This window comes from Microtus pennsylvanicus, chromosome 16, assembly GCF_037038515.1.
Source record: "Microtus pennsylvanicus isolate mMicPen1 chromosome 16, mMicPen1.hap1, whole genome shotgun sequence".
In the NCBI taxonomy this organism is placed as follows: Eukaryota; Metazoa; Chordata; class Mammalia; order Rodentia; family Cricetidae; genus Microtus; species Microtus pennsylvanicus.
Genome location: NC_134594.1, coordinates 24697659 through 24716683, shown reverse-complemented (window position 1 = coordinate 24716683; position 19025 = coordinate 24697659). Strand labels below are relative to the sequence as shown.

Below are 19025 nucleotides of genomic sequence, written 5' to 3'. Positions count from 1 at the left end.
AAGGGAGCCAGTGGAGAAAGGCAAGTTGGCCTACTCTCTCTCTCCCAGTCCCAGCCCCTTCCAGGTGAGAATTTGGGAGGTTCATGTTCTGGGTTCTCGTAGACAGAGAGTTGGTTTAATTTGGAGATTCTGTAAAAAGTGTAAAAAGTTCCTTTGCGGTAGGAGGTGACATGGGAACTGACCTTCATGAGGGTGTGGTGGCCCTGAAGGACCTGAATTCAGCCACACCTACCATCTTTCCCACCAGGCAGGCAATTAACTCTCTGATTTTTTTTCCTGCTAAGTTTCTATCCCCAAACTGATCTCTCAGTCAGGTATAGCAAGAAACTGCAGAGGTGACACCTCCCTGCTGTTTGTAGCCCTTCCAGTCTGAGTGGGAGAAATAATTAAAACTATGGATTCTCTTTTTTTGCCTACTGAGTAGAAACCCTTAGGAAAGAGGAGCCTTGGAGGGAGAATAATCCAGCCTCGTATGAGTTGGACTAGGCCTCTCTGCCCCTCTGAAAGACCACTAAACCCTATTCTGGCCACACACAACCCTCAAGATCAGTTTAGACTTGAGATACGCAGACTAAACAAGGCATGGAAGCGTTGAGAGCCCTTCTCTTCCGTCATCTGCCTTCTACTGCAAGGGAACTCCATGGTCCCAACACTTTGCGAGTGCTGTCTGGTGGCCTTGCTGGTTTTTGTGTTTCCTTTAGCCTGCACAGCACAGTGTGGCCTCTTCCCCCCCCCCCCCCCCCGCTTTATCAAGCATTCCTTCTGGGTGATAGGAATTTATCAGCTTGTTTTTACCTTAGGAGAGGGTTGGCCATTTCCAGAATAGGAACTGGTCTGCTTTGGGATGTACCCAGAGGCCCAAACTTGCACGCAACACCAGAGTAACAGGAGAAGAAACTGCTATCTGCCTGATGTCCAAGGGCATTTAGAAAACTCTCTTCAGCAGTCTGGGGGTAGGGAGGGTGCCAGGCTATGAGGCTGTGCCTGGCAGGGAGAACCTTCTGGGAGGTCCTCTTAGAGGGTCTCCACTACAGACCAGGATGTCACCAGGTTGTGACAGAGGAGGGCTTGTCACTGCTGGAGAAGGGCTTCAGTCTGTCCTCTGAAGGAAGGGTAGATGAGAATTCACGGCTTATGTAGCAGTCGCCAGAGTCTTTCCAAGAAGAAGAATGCATTACTTAGATAAAGCTTTTCTGGGGCTGTGGAGATGGCTCAGGCAGTGGCACTGACTATGCAAACCCGAGGACCTGAGTTCAGTTCTTTGTTAAGCTTTGTGAAAGCCAGGCCTGCTGGCGAGTGTTGGTAATCAAATCCCTGAGCTGGGGAAGCAGATCCCTCCTTTGCGAGTCCCTGAAAAATGAGAGACCCAGTCTTCCGAGAATGGTGGATGATGTCTGAGGGACAATACCAGAGGTGGTCCTTTGCCACAGACGTATACGACACACACACATGCACACACACACTTGCACACACGTGCACAACTTTTTTTTCAATATAGTGTCTTTGTAGTAAAGGCTGCCTGGGTTTTCAATTCTCACTCTGCCACCTGCTAGTCACTTGATTGTCTCAACTGCCAGGTGAGATAATAGTATTACCCACTGGGGGCTTATTCTGAGGACTAAATGAGCTGCTTTTCCTAGCGCTTAGTAGGACTATACAGATACACTTGGACTATACAGGTACACTTGGACTATACAGATACACTTGGACTATACAGATACACTTGGACTATACAGATACACTTGGACTATACAGATACACTTGGACTATACAGATACACTTGGACTATACAGATACACTTGGACTATACAGGTACACTTGGACTATACAGGTACACTTGGACTATACAGATACACTTGGACTATACAGATACACTTGGACTATACAGGTACACTTGGACTATACAGATACACTTGGACTATACAGGTACACTTGGACTATATAGATACACTTGGACTATACAGATACACTTGGACTATACAGGTACACTTGGACTATACAGATACACTTGGGACTATACAGGTACACTTGGACTATATAGATACACTTGGACTATACAGATACACTTGGACTATACAGATACACTTGGACTATACAGATACACTTGGACTATACAGGTACACTTGGACTATACAGATACACTTGGACTATACAGGTACACTTGGACTATACAGATACACTTGGACTATACAGATACACTTGGGACTATACAGATACACTTGGGACTATACAGATACACTTGGACTATACAGATACACTTGGACTATACAGATACACTTGGACTATACAGGTACACTTGGACTATACAGATACACTTGGGACTATACAGATACACTTGGACTATACAGATACACTTGGACTATACAGGTACACTTGGACTATACAGATACACTTGGGACTATACAGATACACTTGGACTATACAGATACACTTGGACTATACAGGTACACTTGGACTATACAGATACACTTGGACTATATAGATACACTTGGACTATACAGATACACTTGGGACTATACAGATACACCTGGACTATATAGATACACACTTGGACTATACAGATACACTTGGACTATACAGATACACTTGGACTATATAGATACACTTGGACTATACAGATACACTTGGGACTATACAGATACACTTGGACTATACAGATACACTTGGACTATACAGGTACACTTGGACTATACAGATACACTTGGGACTATACAGATACACTTGGACTATACAGGTACACTTGGACTATATAGATACACTTGGGACTATACAGATACACTTGGAGTATATAGATACACTTGGACTATACAGGTACACTTGGACTATACAGATACACTTGAACTATACAGGTACACTTGGACTATATAGATACACTTGGACTATACAGGTACACTTGGACTATACAGATACACTTGGACTATACAGATACACTTGGGACTATACAGGTACACTTGGACTATACAGGTACACTTGGAGTATACAGATACACTTGAACTATACAGGTACACTTGGACTATACAGGTACACTTGGACTATATAGATACACTTGGGACTATACAGATACACTTGGAGTATATAGATACACTTGGACTATACAGGTACACTTGGACTATACAGATACACTTGAACTATACAGGTACACTTGGACTATATAGATACACTTGGACTATACAGGTACACTTGGACTATACAGATACACTTGGACTATACAGATACACTTGGGACTATACAGATACACTTGGACTATACAGATACACTTGGACTATACAGATACACTTGGGACTATACAGATACACTTGGACTATACAGATACACTTGGACTATACAGATACACTTGGACTATACAGATACACTTGGACTATACAGATACACTTGGGACTATACAGATACACTTGGGACTATACAGATACACTTGGACTATACAGGTACACTTGGACTATATAGATACACTTGGACTATATAGATACACTTGGACTATACAGATACACTTGGACTATACAGATACACTTGGGACTATACAGATACACTTGGGATTATACAGATACACTTGGACTATACAGATATACTTGGACTATATAGATACACTTGGACTATACAGATACACTTGGACTATACAGATACACTTGGACTATATAGATGCACTTGGACTATACAGATACACTTGGACTATATAGATACACTTGGACTATACAGATACACTTGAAACAGTGCCCAGCATTAAGTGCTGCTGTGACTGCTATGCCATTGCTCTTGGTCCCGTCCATCACCTCATCTTCTTATGGTGAGCCGCGGAAGGGGTCACAGCATCCGAACACTGCATGAAGGCTGCATAGGTCTGGGCAACCCAAGCGTGCCCCACTTGGGTGTCTTCCACTGTTCACCATTAGATGTAACTTCCTGAGAAAGAGAGCTACACAGAAAGCTTCGAGACGATAACCACAAAAGCAAACAGCCAACTAATTGGGTCCATCGATTGGCCCATCATTCTTGTCACAAAAGGGTTACAGCAAACGCGGGAGACCCGCACAACTCTCTTGGGGCCCTGTACTCGCGTTGAGACTTTAGAAAATTATACGAAATTGTAAAAAAAGTAAGTTTTTCAGTGGCTTAAATAATTTAATTCGTAAGAAATATGTTTCTCTTTTTTGGTGTGCTGCTCTGGGAACTTTGACAAATCTAGCCGCCTCCTAGTATGACAATATAGAACTGCACCACCATTGCATCCCCAAAGGACATTTCTGTGCCATCCTACTGCAGAAACACAGCCCCCATACCTCAGACCCCTAGCAACCCCTGACCAGCCCTCCACCTAGCCCCCTCGTGAATATAATCACACACCACATATCTGGCTTATTCACTTAGCGCAATGCATCTGAGTTTCCTTCAAGTCTGTTCTCTGTGTTAGAAAAGCACTTCTATCTAATGCTCATATGTCAAATTTTAGAACTGGCTAAATTTTTTTTTTTTTTTAAAGCCAGAGTCAAAGATTCTTCTTACCCAGGTGAAGAAGCGGAGACAGCCGAAGGTGGGGTGGCTTGCCCAAGGTTGTGAAGCTAATTAAAGAACACGGGCCGAGCCGGGAATCCCCTCTGCTCAGTCCGGGCCACAGCTGCCAGATCACGCTGGGATTAAGGACGTGTGGCTGCTTGTCGGGCGGGTTTCCACTCATTTTATAATTGTTGTTAGGCACACTGAGGCTCACCTGTGATCGCGGTTTGAGAAGAGTTAAGTTTCTTTTAGAGAAAGTGTGTGGGTCACTCTCCAAGCAGAGAACTGGATTCTTTGGCCGCCACTTCACAATGGACCCTACAGACATACCTCAATGGCTTTTGCTGCTTGCTCTTTTGTTTCAACCTCCACAAAGGCAAATCCCTTTGGATCCCCAGTAGACTTGTAATGTGGAATACTTATGTAAACCACATTGCCACATTTCCCAAATACTCTTTCAATCCAGCTATGGGTAACATTTTTGGGAAGTAACTCCTGTATAAATCAAAGTGTCATGAACAGTTTAAGCATTTTAAAATTCTACATTTTATCAATAAAACTTAGAATAAAAAAAAAAAAAAGAAAGTGTGTGGGTTAGTCTCCTCGGCTAACACATTTCTTCTCGGAGCACATTGGTGTCATTACCGATATTTCTAGGTGCATCATTCTAGAAGACAAGCTGGTGGGCCTGACTAGCATGGAGCTGTTGGTTCCTTTGTTCGTTGTTTAATGACTCAGGCAGGTTTTCCTGTGAAGGAACTGAGCACTGAGGATAGAATGAAGACACAACTTTAGTAAATGTACATAAACTGGCTAGACACCTTGAAATGGACTCAGCAAAACGTCTAACTTAAACTCCCAATGTAAAGTTCGTAGGAGGCTACTTAGAATCTTTTTAAGCACTGTGAAACCTTAAAGAACACCTGGAGAAGTCCGGATCACACGATGCTGGAAAAGGGCTCTGTTGGAGAGAACCAGAGGATACTTGGTTTGTAGGTTGCACACGGAGTTTGTATGTGGGAGGGACAAAGTCAGGGCTGTGCTCCTGGAGCAGATCTAGGAACATGGGATACAGAGAGAACCTGGCAGCTGCGGCAGATGTGAGTTAGGCCCTTGGGCAGCAGTAATGGAAAGGAAGAGACGTTTTGGGCAGAGAAATACCCACTGGATCTAAGAAAAGGGGTCAAAGAAGACAAGGGCAGTACCCCTAGGATGCTTGGGTAGAGTCAGCATGCTGGAGAAGGTGGGTTTCCCCCTGAAGAAGGATGCTGGGAGTGAGGCCTAGGAAGGAGAAGAAGGTGCTCTTTCTTTGACCGGGTCAATTCTGTTTTCATGTGCTTATGTGTGAGCCTATTAACAAGTATTTATGCCTGATTGTTACTCATTTTCAGAAGGCTAATTATAATTGCATTTTCCTTCAGTAGGGAATAATGGTGGTGGGTTTTTTTTGGTCCTGATTACAATGTTAGTTATGATTAAACAAATATTTTTGGGTCCCTTTTCCCCAGATGGCATGATTCTATGCTTTAGGAAGACCCAGCTGAGTAGTAAAGGAAGCAGTTGACACGGAGACTATAAGTGTTTTAAGTGTGTGCATGTATATACATATAAATAATATGTGTATGTATATACGAATAGATACATACGTATATATTTATCACTTTAAAATGTAGTTGTCTGCCTAATTAATTAGAAAAAAAAGAAACTGTAAACCCAAACTGATTCAAAATGTGGGCAAACACCTTCACTTATACTGTGCTGAAGTTTCTAAGTCTGTTCCAACATACTCAGAGAAGAATCTGGCAATAAATTGTGTGTTCATTTTTTTCAAGGCAGAATTTCTCTGTGCCACCCTGGCTGCCCTGGAATTAGTTCTGTCGACTAGGCTGGTTCCGGACTCAGAGATCCCCCTGCCTCAGCCTCCCAGGTGCTGGGATTAAAGGCGTGCGCCTCCACTGCCAGGTTGAACCTTGAAATGATTGTACAGAATTAAGTATCTAGCACCAGAATGAGGATATTTATTAGAAATAGATCCCAAACAACCAGTCACTTAATAAGGTATTTCCTTGGGCTACATGTGGGCTGCTGTGCCTGGGATGAGTATGCACAGTGATATGGAATGGGAGCATGATCAAGAAGTGTGGACCCCTGATTAGAATTACAGGACAAGAGATGGCCTTTCTCTGACTTAGATCTCTCATGGTAGTTTAGGCTGGGTAGCAAGCCGTAGGGGACCCCTGCCTTGTCTCTCCCTCATCAACACTGGGACATGTCATGCCAAGCCAGGCTTTTCATGTGGGCTCTGAACTTGCAACCCTAACTTTGTGACAAAGTAGATTGTCGTCTTTCTTTCTGTGTGGGATTCAAGACCACACATTTTGAGCTCCCTTGTGGAATGGGTGGTATCTCTTCACCACCACATGTCAGTCCTTCTGAACTTTCTACTCTCATCTTTAGATTGAAGCGAGCTTGGTTGGCCAGCGGATCAGGCGAGTTCCCTCAGCTTTGATAGGAAAGAAAGACAGTCACGATAGTTCGAAGGGGTGGGTGCTGTGTCCCACGGAACAGCAGTGCACACGGTGGTGATGACACCGCGCCACCAGCTTGTGACCGCACAGGCCCCGTGTTTTATAAGGGAAGTGTTTTTAAACACTAGCCATTTATGCGGTGGACTTTGAAAGACTTGATGGCCCGCGTCCGAAGTGACACCGGAATCTCGTCTGTGCAGTGCGTGCCTTTGTCACTGAAACAAAGCATTTTAGTCGTTTGTAGCATATGGGGGGATTTCTTTTTTTAACTGTAGGATTAGATTTCTCTTGGGTTTACTGTGTGTAGCTTCATTTTTTCCCCTTCATTTTACTGTTGAAACTTTCTTTTGCTTGAAGGGCATAAAGAAGAAAATGAGAAAACAGCCATTACCTCACTATCTTGGAATATCCTTAAGTTATAATTTGTTGTCACCTCATTGTATAGCAGAATACCAGGACCAGTTCCTCAAAGTTTAACCGTGGCTTCTTATAAAAATGGAACTTCTTTTAAAAAAAGTGTGTGTGTGTGTGTGTGTGTGTGTGTGTGTGTCTGTCCCGTGCATGTACACCAGCAGCGAGTCTTCTGGAAGAACGGAAAGGGACCTTTTTTGTTCTTATGGTTTTTTTTAGACAGGGTTTCTCTGTGTACCTTTAGTGACTATCCTGGAGCTCGCTCTGTAGACCAGGCTGGCCTCGAACTCACAAGGGCCTTCGGGCCAGCCCTGACATGGACATTGTTCATGCAGATATAGGGCGCAGATTGGCTGAAGGATCTGCTTCGTGTTGGTGCTTCTTTTCCTCAGTGAGTCAATGGGAGCAAGAGTCAAAAGGGAGACAGTTTCTTGGGAAATCCTTTCTTACACGTTAGTCCCCTCTTCCCCCTCTTTAGTTGTGTCTCTTGTTGGCAGAATTGTCTCTACACAGACAGCGAAGTGGAGGGGCTGCATCATGTCTGCCAGAGCCGGAAAACTCTGGTGCTTTAGGCCTCGTTCCCCGACACACCTTGTGTTTGTTACTAAGTAGTCACAAAGTCGTTGCTTTTTAAAAAAAAAAATTTTTTTCTCCCATAAAAATGTGGCTGAAATTTCCTGGTCCTCTGTTCTCAGTGGAGGGTAAGATCAGTGGCCCGGAGCACGTAAAAGCACAGAAGGATTTTGACCCTTAGACCAGTGCATTCTTTAGCTCTGCTCTGAGACAAAAGGAGATGAAGGGGACAGACACTGGAGACGGACTGCTGAGAGTTAAGAGTCCAGGCATGCGAGTGTATCAAAGTGGAGTTCGGGGAGGCTCCAAAGGTCCCTTTACACAGCACAGTCATGGGCTGGGGGGACTGCGGAGAGTGAGAATCTGCCGAGGGAGTTCATTTGCTCCCAGACTCTAGCAGCATTGAATGCAGAGCTGGAGCTCCGAATGCTTCCTGGGGGTACAGACCAGAGAGATACAGTGGAAAAACAAACCCTTGTGGAGGACTGTCTGGGGCAAATTCACGGATGGGAGCAGCCTCCTGCTGAAGCGGAGAGAAGATAGCATCCCAGTGGGATGGGAAGTGGACTGTAGACATGGGTGAGCCCAGGCTTCCTTCAGGAGAGTCACCATCGCTCAGTAGTTAAGTGGAGTTTTCAATTGAGAACCATGGGACACGTGGCCACAGCCCCAGATCATTTTTTAAAAATGTCACTTTTCAGTTCAACTGAAATTCTAGTGTTCGGGCTCCAGCCATACCCCCTCGGGCATTTCTAGGTAACATGAATGCCATCTTGTTTATATGTGAAACCACGTTGTAAATTAAAGTGAAGAGGTACTTCATGCATGCTTTTGTGTCAGGGAAGGAATGAACAGGATGTCCCTAGTTCTGTGCCTTCCTGCATTGGAGGAGGAGCCTGGGGACCATGACCTTTCCTGGAAGGTGGCATAAGGACACAGAACATAGGTAGTCAGAAATGGGAGGGACCTATCTCCTGGATCGTAAGTCCAGTGAACCAAAGAAGATGGTTCTTTTGGGGTGTGTGTGTGTGTATGTGTGTTATGGCTCAGGTGACCAGGGGCCAGGGCTGAAGTCACTGCCTCATCCAGTTTTATAATGTGCCCTGGGGCCTGGGCTCTGTCCCCTGTGAAAGACATCCAAGTCAGTGGATCCTTTGAAGTTACTGGCTACTGCTCTGGGGCCAGCCCAGTGACTGCACAGCAAGTATTTAACTCCCCATTACCTGTTTGCTAAGAGCTTGGGAAGAGGTAAGCAAAGACAACAGAAAACAGGTTAGACAACAGCCACTTAGGCCTTCCTGTTTCCCCATGCAGCGCTGGCATGGGAGCTTTTCCTGAACCTGCTGAGTTCTGTTCCCAGCCAGCTAAAAGCTTCACTGTGGTCATGGAGCAGATACACAACAACACAGCACAACACAATCGCACACCCTTTAGAGGGGCATTACAGGGAACATTTTAAAACTATCTCTAGGCAACAACAGCAACAGGAGCTGCAACCCTTTGTTAAACTGCATAGCTGTTCCGGTTCGCATTTCTTTAAGGTTGCCATTCACCTAAGGTAGTTAATTATGGGGGGGGGGGGGAATGGGATCACATTTTAAATATTGGGACTATGCATCCTCCCCCATCTTTGCTACAGAATAAACAAAATTTTGAACACCATACAACCAACTCTTTTTTTTTTCTTTCTTTTTTAAACATCTTCAAACTAGGTTGAAGGATTCTTTCCCTGGAAAAAAAAATAAGTTTTGCTTATGTGATCCAAAAATAGTCACTGACATGCCTTCCGCTGCCTTTCTGTGAGTCCTTCTCGTTTAGGAGGTCCGGAAGTAGATGCCGGCTTTAGGGCAGGCTTTGTAGTATCCTGAAGTAAAAAGCGGAATATTAGAAATGAAATAGGGAGGAGGAAGGGTATGGGCGATTTGAGACCACGATGCGGATAAGGGAGGTTGGGCCTTTTGAGGGAGGAATAAGCTTGCAAAGGCTGCTGCTGTAGTGAAGCTGTGTGTGGAAATGAGCAACTCCGTATGAGCAGTGAAAGCCCAGTGTTGCGCATGCTCACGGCTTATGCCTGCACGCTTCCGGTGCTGCTCACACGGCAGCGCATTATGGGAAGCAGTTGAATGTTGTTTTTTTTTTTTTTTTTTTTTTTTTTTTTTATCAGCGAAGCATTCCAAGGGCTATCAGGTGACCGTAAGGCGTTAGCTTTAAAGTGGCGCACATCACGGCGGGGTAAATCGCAGAGGGGTCTTCCATGTTGGCTTGTCTAGAACGTTCTGTGGGGTTTGATAAAGTTTCCTCCAGTTGGGTCTTGCAGGATCCTGTCGTTGCGAACTCAGTAGATCGGGGCGCATCAGATGAGCTGAGATAAGCTGGAGCAGGTGGAACAGGCCTGAAATAATAGCTCTTGGGAAGGCTGAGGTGGAAGGATAGTAAGGTCGAGGCCTGCCTCAGCTGAAGACTGAGTCTAAGATGAGCCCAGACGATTTAGTGAGACCTTGTCTCAAGAATGTAAAAGGAAAGTCTTGGCATTGTGTCCCGTGTCTTTAGTCCTAGCACTCAGGAGACAGAGGTAGATGGATCTCTGTGATTTCAAGGCCATCTTGCTCTACATAGTGAGTTCCAAGGCAGCCAGGACTATATAGAGAGACTCTTTCTTCGACAAAACAAACCAAAAAAGGTAAAAAGAGAAATAGGACTATAGCTTGGTGGTAGAGCACTTGTCCAACATTTGTGAGGCCCCTGGGTTCAATTCTCAAAGCAAAGCAAGAACAACAGACAACTCACCCAAACGAACCTAACACAGCATCTCCCAGAAATGACCAGAACTAGGGAGGTTTGGTTCTTCTTCGGGAGGGCGGGCCTTAGCCTTGGCTTGCACCTGGTTCCCACCAAGAGGGAGTTCCACTTCAGCAGGTTTTGTCTTTTAATCTGGGTGCTTCTTTTGCCACGGCTCTTCTTTGAAGCCAGCAGGAGTTGGTGTGTGGGAGAGAGCTCAGGCCTGGAGGAGGTGTGGCTTGGGCCAAATGCCGGTTAACAACCTGGGAGAAGCAGAGAACAAGTTGATTCTAAACCAACAAAATCCCCAGACCCTGTCATTGGCAAAGCATCATTTGGCCTAGATAAAAGCGGCGGAGACTAGATAGAATCTTCTGGTAAAATGGAGAGAAAGGGAAGTAGAGAGCGAGAGTTTGCTGTGCAACAGGGTGCCCGGCGGGGGTTCTGACTGGCCTTGCAGTGAGAAACAGCCCAAGTTCGGGAGCTGTGCTGGCTAAGGCAGAAGACAGCTGCACGCACCCTGGAGCTAGCCAACCCCACACCGGTCTGCTTTTCTGGCTTCTTAAGATTCCACACAAGACTACCTCAGGCCTTCCTTGCTCTGACCCAACGCAGTTAAAGTAAAGGTTCACTGAAGGCAGTGTCAGGGTGTGCTTGTTCATTTATCCAGAAGCCATTTGCTGGGCGTCAGCCAGGCCACGGTTACAGGCAAGAACAGAGTAATTTCTCTTGCGCAGATGAGCTGAGATGTGAAAGGGTGAGACAAGACCTCATTTGTGTTTTCATCTCCCTGCAGATCACCTAGCAAGTCTGAGCCATAGTTACTCCAAAAAATGGGAGTCATCATCCCTCCCTCATTGCCTCCTATCTCCCTCCTCCCGCCTCTTTTCTTCCTCCCTCCCTCATTCCCTTCCTTCTTATTTCTTTGTCAGACAGAATTTTCTACACCCCAGGCTAGCCTCAGACTCACTCTGTAGCTGAAGCTGACCTTGCCCTGGTCTTTCTGCCTCCACCTCCAGAGTACTGGGATTATAGGTGTGGTCACCATATCCTGTCAGTGCTGGGAATCGAACCAGAGGCTTGTTGAGAAAGCACACTAGTAATTGAGCTATGTCCTCAGCCTAGGAGGGATACCTACTTTCTGCCCCTCTCAGTCTTGGGTTTGTTGTCTTTGTGAAGTGAAACTGATCAGGGAGAGAAGACATAGAGGAAATAGTGCTTTACTAACTAGTGTATTAACAGAGTGGTTCTTTTTTTTTTTTTTTTTTTTTTTTGGTTTTTCGAGACAGGGTTTCTCTGTGGCTTTGGAGCCTGTTCTGGAACTAGCTCTGTAGACCAGGCTGGTCTCGAACTCACGGAGATCCACCTGCCTCTGCCTCCCGAGTGCTGGGATTAAAGGCGTGCGCCACCACCGCCCGGCTCCAGAGTGGTTCTTTATAATAACAGTGGACTGAGCTACCCAGAGCAGGGTGGCCTCGCCGGTTCACGTATTACCAGTTAGATGGAGCCATTGTAGTCTACAGCTTTAGGGTACATTTGTGACAGTTGTGACAAGAGCAAATCCAGTCTCCCTTCCCTTCCCTTCCCTTCCCTTCCCTTCCCTTCCCTTCCCTTCCCTTCCCTTCCCTTCCCTTCCCTTCCCTTCCCTTCCCTTCCCTTCCCTTCCCTTCCCTTCCCTTCCCTTCCTCCTTCCTTTCTTTTTTTTTTTTTCAAATCTCCTTTTCTTAAATCTTTGAATTGTTTCATCCTGTTTCTAGGGAACATCTGTTGAGTGCTTTGGTGGCTTTGGGGGTGAATGGGACTTTACGGCTGCTTCACTTGAACCTTTAGCTCCTGAGGTCCAGGCCCTTGAAATGGGGGCCCGAAAAAATCTTATAATGTGTAGGATTGTCCCCTTGGTCACCTCACTCGGGTGGAGTGGACTCACAGTCCACCAAGAAGCTACCAGGAGAGGAGGAAGGTGCACGCCTGCTGGTCTGTCTTTGTGGTTTGATTTAAAGGAAGATCCAGTCTGAACAGTAGAAGGTCGAGTTTCTCTTTGCAAACTTGAAGACAAGCAAACTCGTCCCACACAGGGCCCCAGGCAGAATAAACTTGCTGCGCTGGTCCCTAAAAGCAGAGGAGCTGTAAAACATTCTTTCCTGGAGCCCTTTTGACTGGGACAGAGGCCCAGGGAGATCGCAGCAGGAATTCTTTCAGCCGCCCCATCCTCCTGGCCTGCATTCCCACCACAGGTCTCACTGGGCTGCTACTGTGTGGAGACCGTGGCGGAGCGCGGTTTTATGGGAATGACTGATTAGCTTCGCCCCTGCTTTTGTCGTCATCGGTGGCGCTACGGATACTATTTCATGTTTACTGCCCCTTGACATTTCTTAAAAGGGGGTCTTCAAAGCGAGGGTCCTTTTCTAAGACGAGTTTCTGAGCAGTAAACTTGACAGGGTTTAACGTGGGGAAAATAAACCTAATGTAAAAGAGAGCAGCATAACAAACGGCCGGGCCGTCCACCGGAGCCTTTGATGGGAATCAGGCCTCGCCTGGGAGGACTGAGGAGGGGGTGGTGGAGCATGGGGCTGCTGCTGACTCTCCTCGGTGACCTCAGCATCTGTAGCAGCGGCTAACCAGTAAGGTCACATGATAAAAGCGTGCCAGTAAGACTTCGCTGTTGACTCCTGAATCCAGCCATCACCGACCAGTCTCTTCTTGTGCAGCAGCCTGGTGCCGGAGACTCTCACCCTTCTTCAGCACGTCCCTGTCACACATCTAGGGAAATTTACACTAACCAATTGAACTTGAAATCAACTTGCCAGGGTGTAGTTTAAAAGCTTTATTTCAGTAAGCCTGTAGTATTGGTAAATAATGAGTCTCTTATCTGATGATGTCTGGGTCTATTTTCCCTCCTCCTCCCTACCCCGTGTGTGTGTGTGTGTGTGTGTGTGTGTGTGTGTGTTATGTACATGCCTGTGGGAGTGTATTAAGTCTTGAAGGTGTGTATGGAGGCCAGAGATGACATCAGGAAGCCGCCCTCAGTCACTTCTCCACTTGATTAGTTTTAGTTTTGAGACAGGGTCTCTCATGGATGGAGCCTGGAGCTCCCGGAGCCTGGAGCTCACTATTTCAGCTACGTGCTGCACTCTGGGGTTCTGTTTGTGTCTGCCTCCCGACCTTATGATTGCAGAGCTTCTTATGTGGGCGATGGGGATTCAAACTTGGGTCCTCACACTTGCAAGGCAAGGCTGTCACCCCAAGGAACCACCTCTCCAGTCCTCATATTTTTCTGTTTAGTGAGAAGACAGCCAGTCAGTGGGGATTTGATTGATGGTCATGCACATGTGTTTATATTTGTGTTCAAGTCCTTGTGTGTATATTGTTTTGTTTTCTTGATGTGTTTAATCTCATAAGAAAGATGATTTTTTTTCTTGTTTTATGCCTATGCTTCCTTAGAAACAATTCTCAGTGTGTGTGTGGAGGGGTCTAGGTAAATGAAGTCTAAAATAAGTTTAGAAGATACAGAGTGGCATTGATATAGTCATAGATATTCAAATAAAAGTGTCGCAATATATTACTATAAAGAATTATGTTATAATGTATGAGTGAAAGGAATATATTATGTAGTCACATTGCATCCATGTATTGGAACACAAGGGAAAAAATGCTCATCTAACTGCTCATATATTTGGGGTTTAAGGATGTACAAATATTTGGCTATGCTTAATAATTAAAATGATTAATTCCCCTTTCCCCTAGAAGAGTGCTCAGTGCAGAATTTCCTTTTATAAACAAATAAAAAGATCATGTGGGGGTTTGCCTTATATGGGAGAGCTGAAACACATAAAGACATGTGTTAGTTTTAGCGAAATCAGTGTTTCATGCTAAAATAGTCATCGCTGGTAGCCTCTGCTAACCAAGCAGACTTCTGTGTAGGGCGAACACAAAATCAAAGATTAAAAACAAAGCAAAACAGAAACTGGAAAAAAATTCTTGTGTAACTCCACAGTGGGTGCTTGCTAACCTAATGGCAATCTATGTCTAGATAGATGATAGATAGATAGATAGATAGATAGATAGATAGACAGACAGACAGACAGACAGACAGGAGATAGATAGATAGATAGACAGACAGACAGGAGATAGATAAATAGATAGATAGATAGATAGATAGATAGATAGATAGATAGACAGAGATAATGTCTCATTATGTAATGCAGGCTGGGCCCCACAGCCTCTGGGAAGTATTGCCAGTGGTCTAGGGACCCGAGTTCAGTGACCATAGTTTGAGGATCTTTCTGTGGGCGCACATGCTAACCATTAGAGGCACATCTGCCCATCATGGCTAAACGGAGGAAAGAGCCTGAATGAGCTGTATTTCAGCTTCTCTAGGTCTCTGCCTCCTGTTTTAATCCTTGAGTAGCCTTGGCCTCCGGTTCTTTGTATTGTATACCGTCAGGTTCATTACACACGTCCTAACTTCTCATTTTCCGCAAATTAACCTTTACTTCAGAATGTAAGTGACTAAACACTCTTTTCCCACCTCACAATTAGCTACCATTTACACTGCGGAGTTCTTGTTCAAGAGAGCATTGTGTTGTTATTTTCTTTCCTGCATTGGAAACAAATCCAAACTTCTGTCTTGCGTTCTATAAAAAACTTATTTTGGAGTGATTCATACCTTTGTAATTCTGAATGGTTTCCAGGTTAGCCTGGGACATTTTCATAACAATTAGGAAAATCAATACATTGCTTCCTCCTGTCTCTGGCCTTGCGTGCCCGTGTGCCGGCCAGGTGGGCTAACGTAGAATCTACACCAGTATTGAGTCCTTGGGAAGCATCAGCTGCTTCCTTATCTACAGGTGAAACTTGACTATTTTTTTTTTGAGAATCCAAAGAAACTTTGTTGAGAAGAGGAAGATTGTTAAGTGTCCAGTTTCCCAAGGAAAGGAGACAAGGCCTAAATATCCCCTAATCACGTTTACGTCTTCCATGTCCTTGTTCCAGAAGGCCCTTCATACATGATCAAGTCTCCCATAGTTTACTCTTTAAAAGACCACATGGTTGAGGTCGGAACCTGAGGCAGCTGTGTCTTTATCAGGAACCACGAGAGCACCGAGCTCTCTGTTCCTGGCTTGTCTACCTTCTCAGTGATCCAGGTAGGACCTCAGAAGGCCCAGCTGCTGTTTCTGGCTAACTGGGGCCTCTCAGTCATTTGGATGCTTTTGTGGACATGGTTTATAGCTTAGCAACCATCTAGACCTTTCTCTCCTGTCTGTCTTCTGTCTTGTGGCTGTGGTCTCTAGGCCACCCATCCGTCTCCTCTCTCGTTCTCAGGATGGGCCTTGGTGTGTCTGCCACCCTGCGAAAGTCCCTTCTCTCCAGCCCAGCAAGGAGTTCCTATCGTCTTGGTGGTAGGAACCAGAGGGAGTGCTGGAATAATCTGAGTAGGTGGTCTGTGTTGTTTTATCTGCTCTTGCCTGACTCTCTCTTTCCCTCCCCTAGTCACCTTTCCATCGCTTACATTTTCTTCAGAAGACACAGGTTGCTGGGGCGAGTAGAGGCAGGCTGGGCAGCATGCAGGGTCTTCTGCTCGCTTGTCCTCGGGGGAGTGGGGCCCCGATAGAGTCCAGAGTGGTCTCTGGTTACCAGGATGTCGCTGATGTAAACAATCCTGAGCTCTGTTGCTATCCCCACAGGCCTGTGCAGGGGCCATAAAGTTGTAACAGAAAAACAGGTAATGAGTGAAAGAGCCCTGTTTGTCTGTGTCCAAACTAATGTAGGGTCCGAATGCTTGACCTTGGTAGTCTGATCAAGTTGGGGACGATTGGCATGAATGTGGGCGATAGTATCCTTACCTCCTCACATCTGATCCCCACCCCTTAGTCCTGGGGTTGCCTGGACTGTGCTCTCTCATCCTCGGCATTCCCATTTCTTTTTTTTTCCTTTCTTTTTTTTTCTTTTTAAATCAGTCTTTCTCTGGAGGTGCAGGAAAGAGAACGGAAGTGGGAGAGCCGATGTCTAAGAACGGCTCTCACAATTGATTCACTTCCAGAAGCTCTGGAAACCGAAAGACTCCACCTTGTTTTTAGCTCGTCTTTGCTCTGAAGGGCTGGGGATACTTTGATGAAAGATGTCATCCGCTTGCTTCTGCGTTGTCCCCTAGAAAGTTCTCTTCTTTCATCATTTATCCCTGTATTCAATCCCACGCAGCTGTTAGGGGTCTTATGACACAGCTTCAGAATAGGCAAACGGAAGCCTGGCTGTTTTTATGGCTTAGGTGGTACAGGGATTTATGGGGGGAGGGGGGCTACTGAACGCGGTTCTGTTGGATTCCAGAACACAGTAGTACCTTCAGAATGGACAAAGTGGATTAAAGCAGTCTTCACCACCACCACCACCACCACCATCACCATCATCACCACCATCACCATCATCATCATTTTTTAGGCTCTTACTTTTAGCCCTGGCTGCCCTGGAACAGGCTGGCTTATAACTCAAGAGATCTGTCTGCCTCTGCCTTCTGAGTGCTGGGATTATATGCACATGCCACCATACCACAGGATTCCAGGACAGAGGTAGCATCCTCCGTCACCACAGGATCCCACTTCCCGCATTTTAGCATGCATGTCTCATCCTAAGACTGCAAACAGACAAGGAAGCTTGGTTTGTGCTCTTAATTTATAATTGCCATATATTTTCACTTTTGAAAACATAAAATATTGAGTATGTTGTTATTATTATTTTCATTTTGCAGAACAGGTTGAAGGCAGAGCTTCCGGCCACCTTGATGTCTTATTTGACCTTCACAACCTTAGGTTGAGAGGAAAAATGCGGGGAGCAGTTCTAGAAAGAATTGTAGGCCACTTTTATAGCGTGTTTTAAAATAAATGAAATATATATATGTTCATCATAACACTTGAGAAAAGCGACCCAAGGGAAGGAAGATTTATTATGGCTCGTAGTTTCAGGAGGTTCAGCACGTGGTCAGTCATTTGACCCCAGGTGCTTCAGCAGGACATCATGGCGGAAAAGAGATGTAGGAAGTGGGGAGCGAAAGGAAGTGGCCAGGGGGAACATACCCACAAAGGTAGCAGGCTGAGAGGAGGGAGACAGCAGTGGGGATGAGTGGGCCTTCCATCATGGTTCCTGTCCCTCTTTTCTCTGATTCCCTGTCCCAGTCTCCCTAGCTACCTCTTGGTCAGTTCGGCCTTCTCATTCATCCTTAAGGCGTCTCTGATTTCTCCTGCAGAACTCCAATTCTCAGTACTAATAGTGCAGTGCAGTGCATAGGTCCTGAGCACTAATAGCGCAGTGTAATGCATGGGTTCTGAGTACGAATAGTGAAATCTAATGCATGGGTTCTGAGTACTAATAGTGCAGTGTAATGCATGGGTTCTGAGTACTAATAGCGCAGTCTGAGTACTAAAGACGGATTTGTGCAGAAGCTATGGCTGTGGATTGATCTTCACTCACAAACCCCTCTCTAAAATCATGAGCTGGATGTCTCCACTCGCTCCCTTCTCCTGGTACTCTGTGGGTGTCTGACATAACACTGACATAACACACGTACCCAGTAGGTGCTCAGTGCAGGGTATGGGGGGCTGGGGCAGGAAAGATGAATGGGCAGGGGAACTCATCCGTCTGTCATAGTCCCTCTTGTGAGCATGAATGAGGGGCTGGGAAGCTGGGTGTGATCTGGTACCGAGAGCAGGACAGTTGGGCAATGTTGGGTCCTTTCATGGATTCACTTGGTACTGGCTGCCCCTTCTATTGCTCTGTATGAGCTGAGAAGAGAAGCCAAAAAGATGGCGGTTCCTCTTTGATCTATGGTAGATTCTGCTTGGGAGGAATTGTGTCTAGAATGGAGGGACCATAACAGCTCCTGGGACCTCCCCCTGGCTTCCTTCTTCCTTCTTTGGCGAGTGGGTGGGATGGGAGCTGGAAGTGTCTGGTCGAGGAACTCGTGGCTGCTGTTTGATCACAACAGGCTGTCTGTTCTTACTCCCCCACACCCACCACACGGACGCATGTCTTAGACACGAACACATTCTTCAAATATCACATTCTGGGACATTCTTGCCCCCCACTCCAGCCTGCTCAGGGACTCTCTGATAATGAATGGGAGCTTTCTTAACTAATGATATTCTTGACCATCTGTCCAGCTGGTCACTGAGAACATAAGGCACGCTTCTTTCTCATCTTGCTCCCATAGACTTCTAACTGTAAAGTTTATCGTTTCCTGGTTCTGGAAAGAGAAAG

The 19025-nt window shown here is 45.8% G+C and overlaps 1 protein-coding gene across 1 annotated transcript in view; it reads left to right on the top strand.

The window, feature by feature from the left end:
• The window catches only part of Maml3 (mastermind like transcriptional coactivator 3), a 418971-nt gene that overhangs the window by 59341 nt on the left and 340605 nt on the right, over positions 1-19025 (top strand). The window lies entirely within an intron of this gene.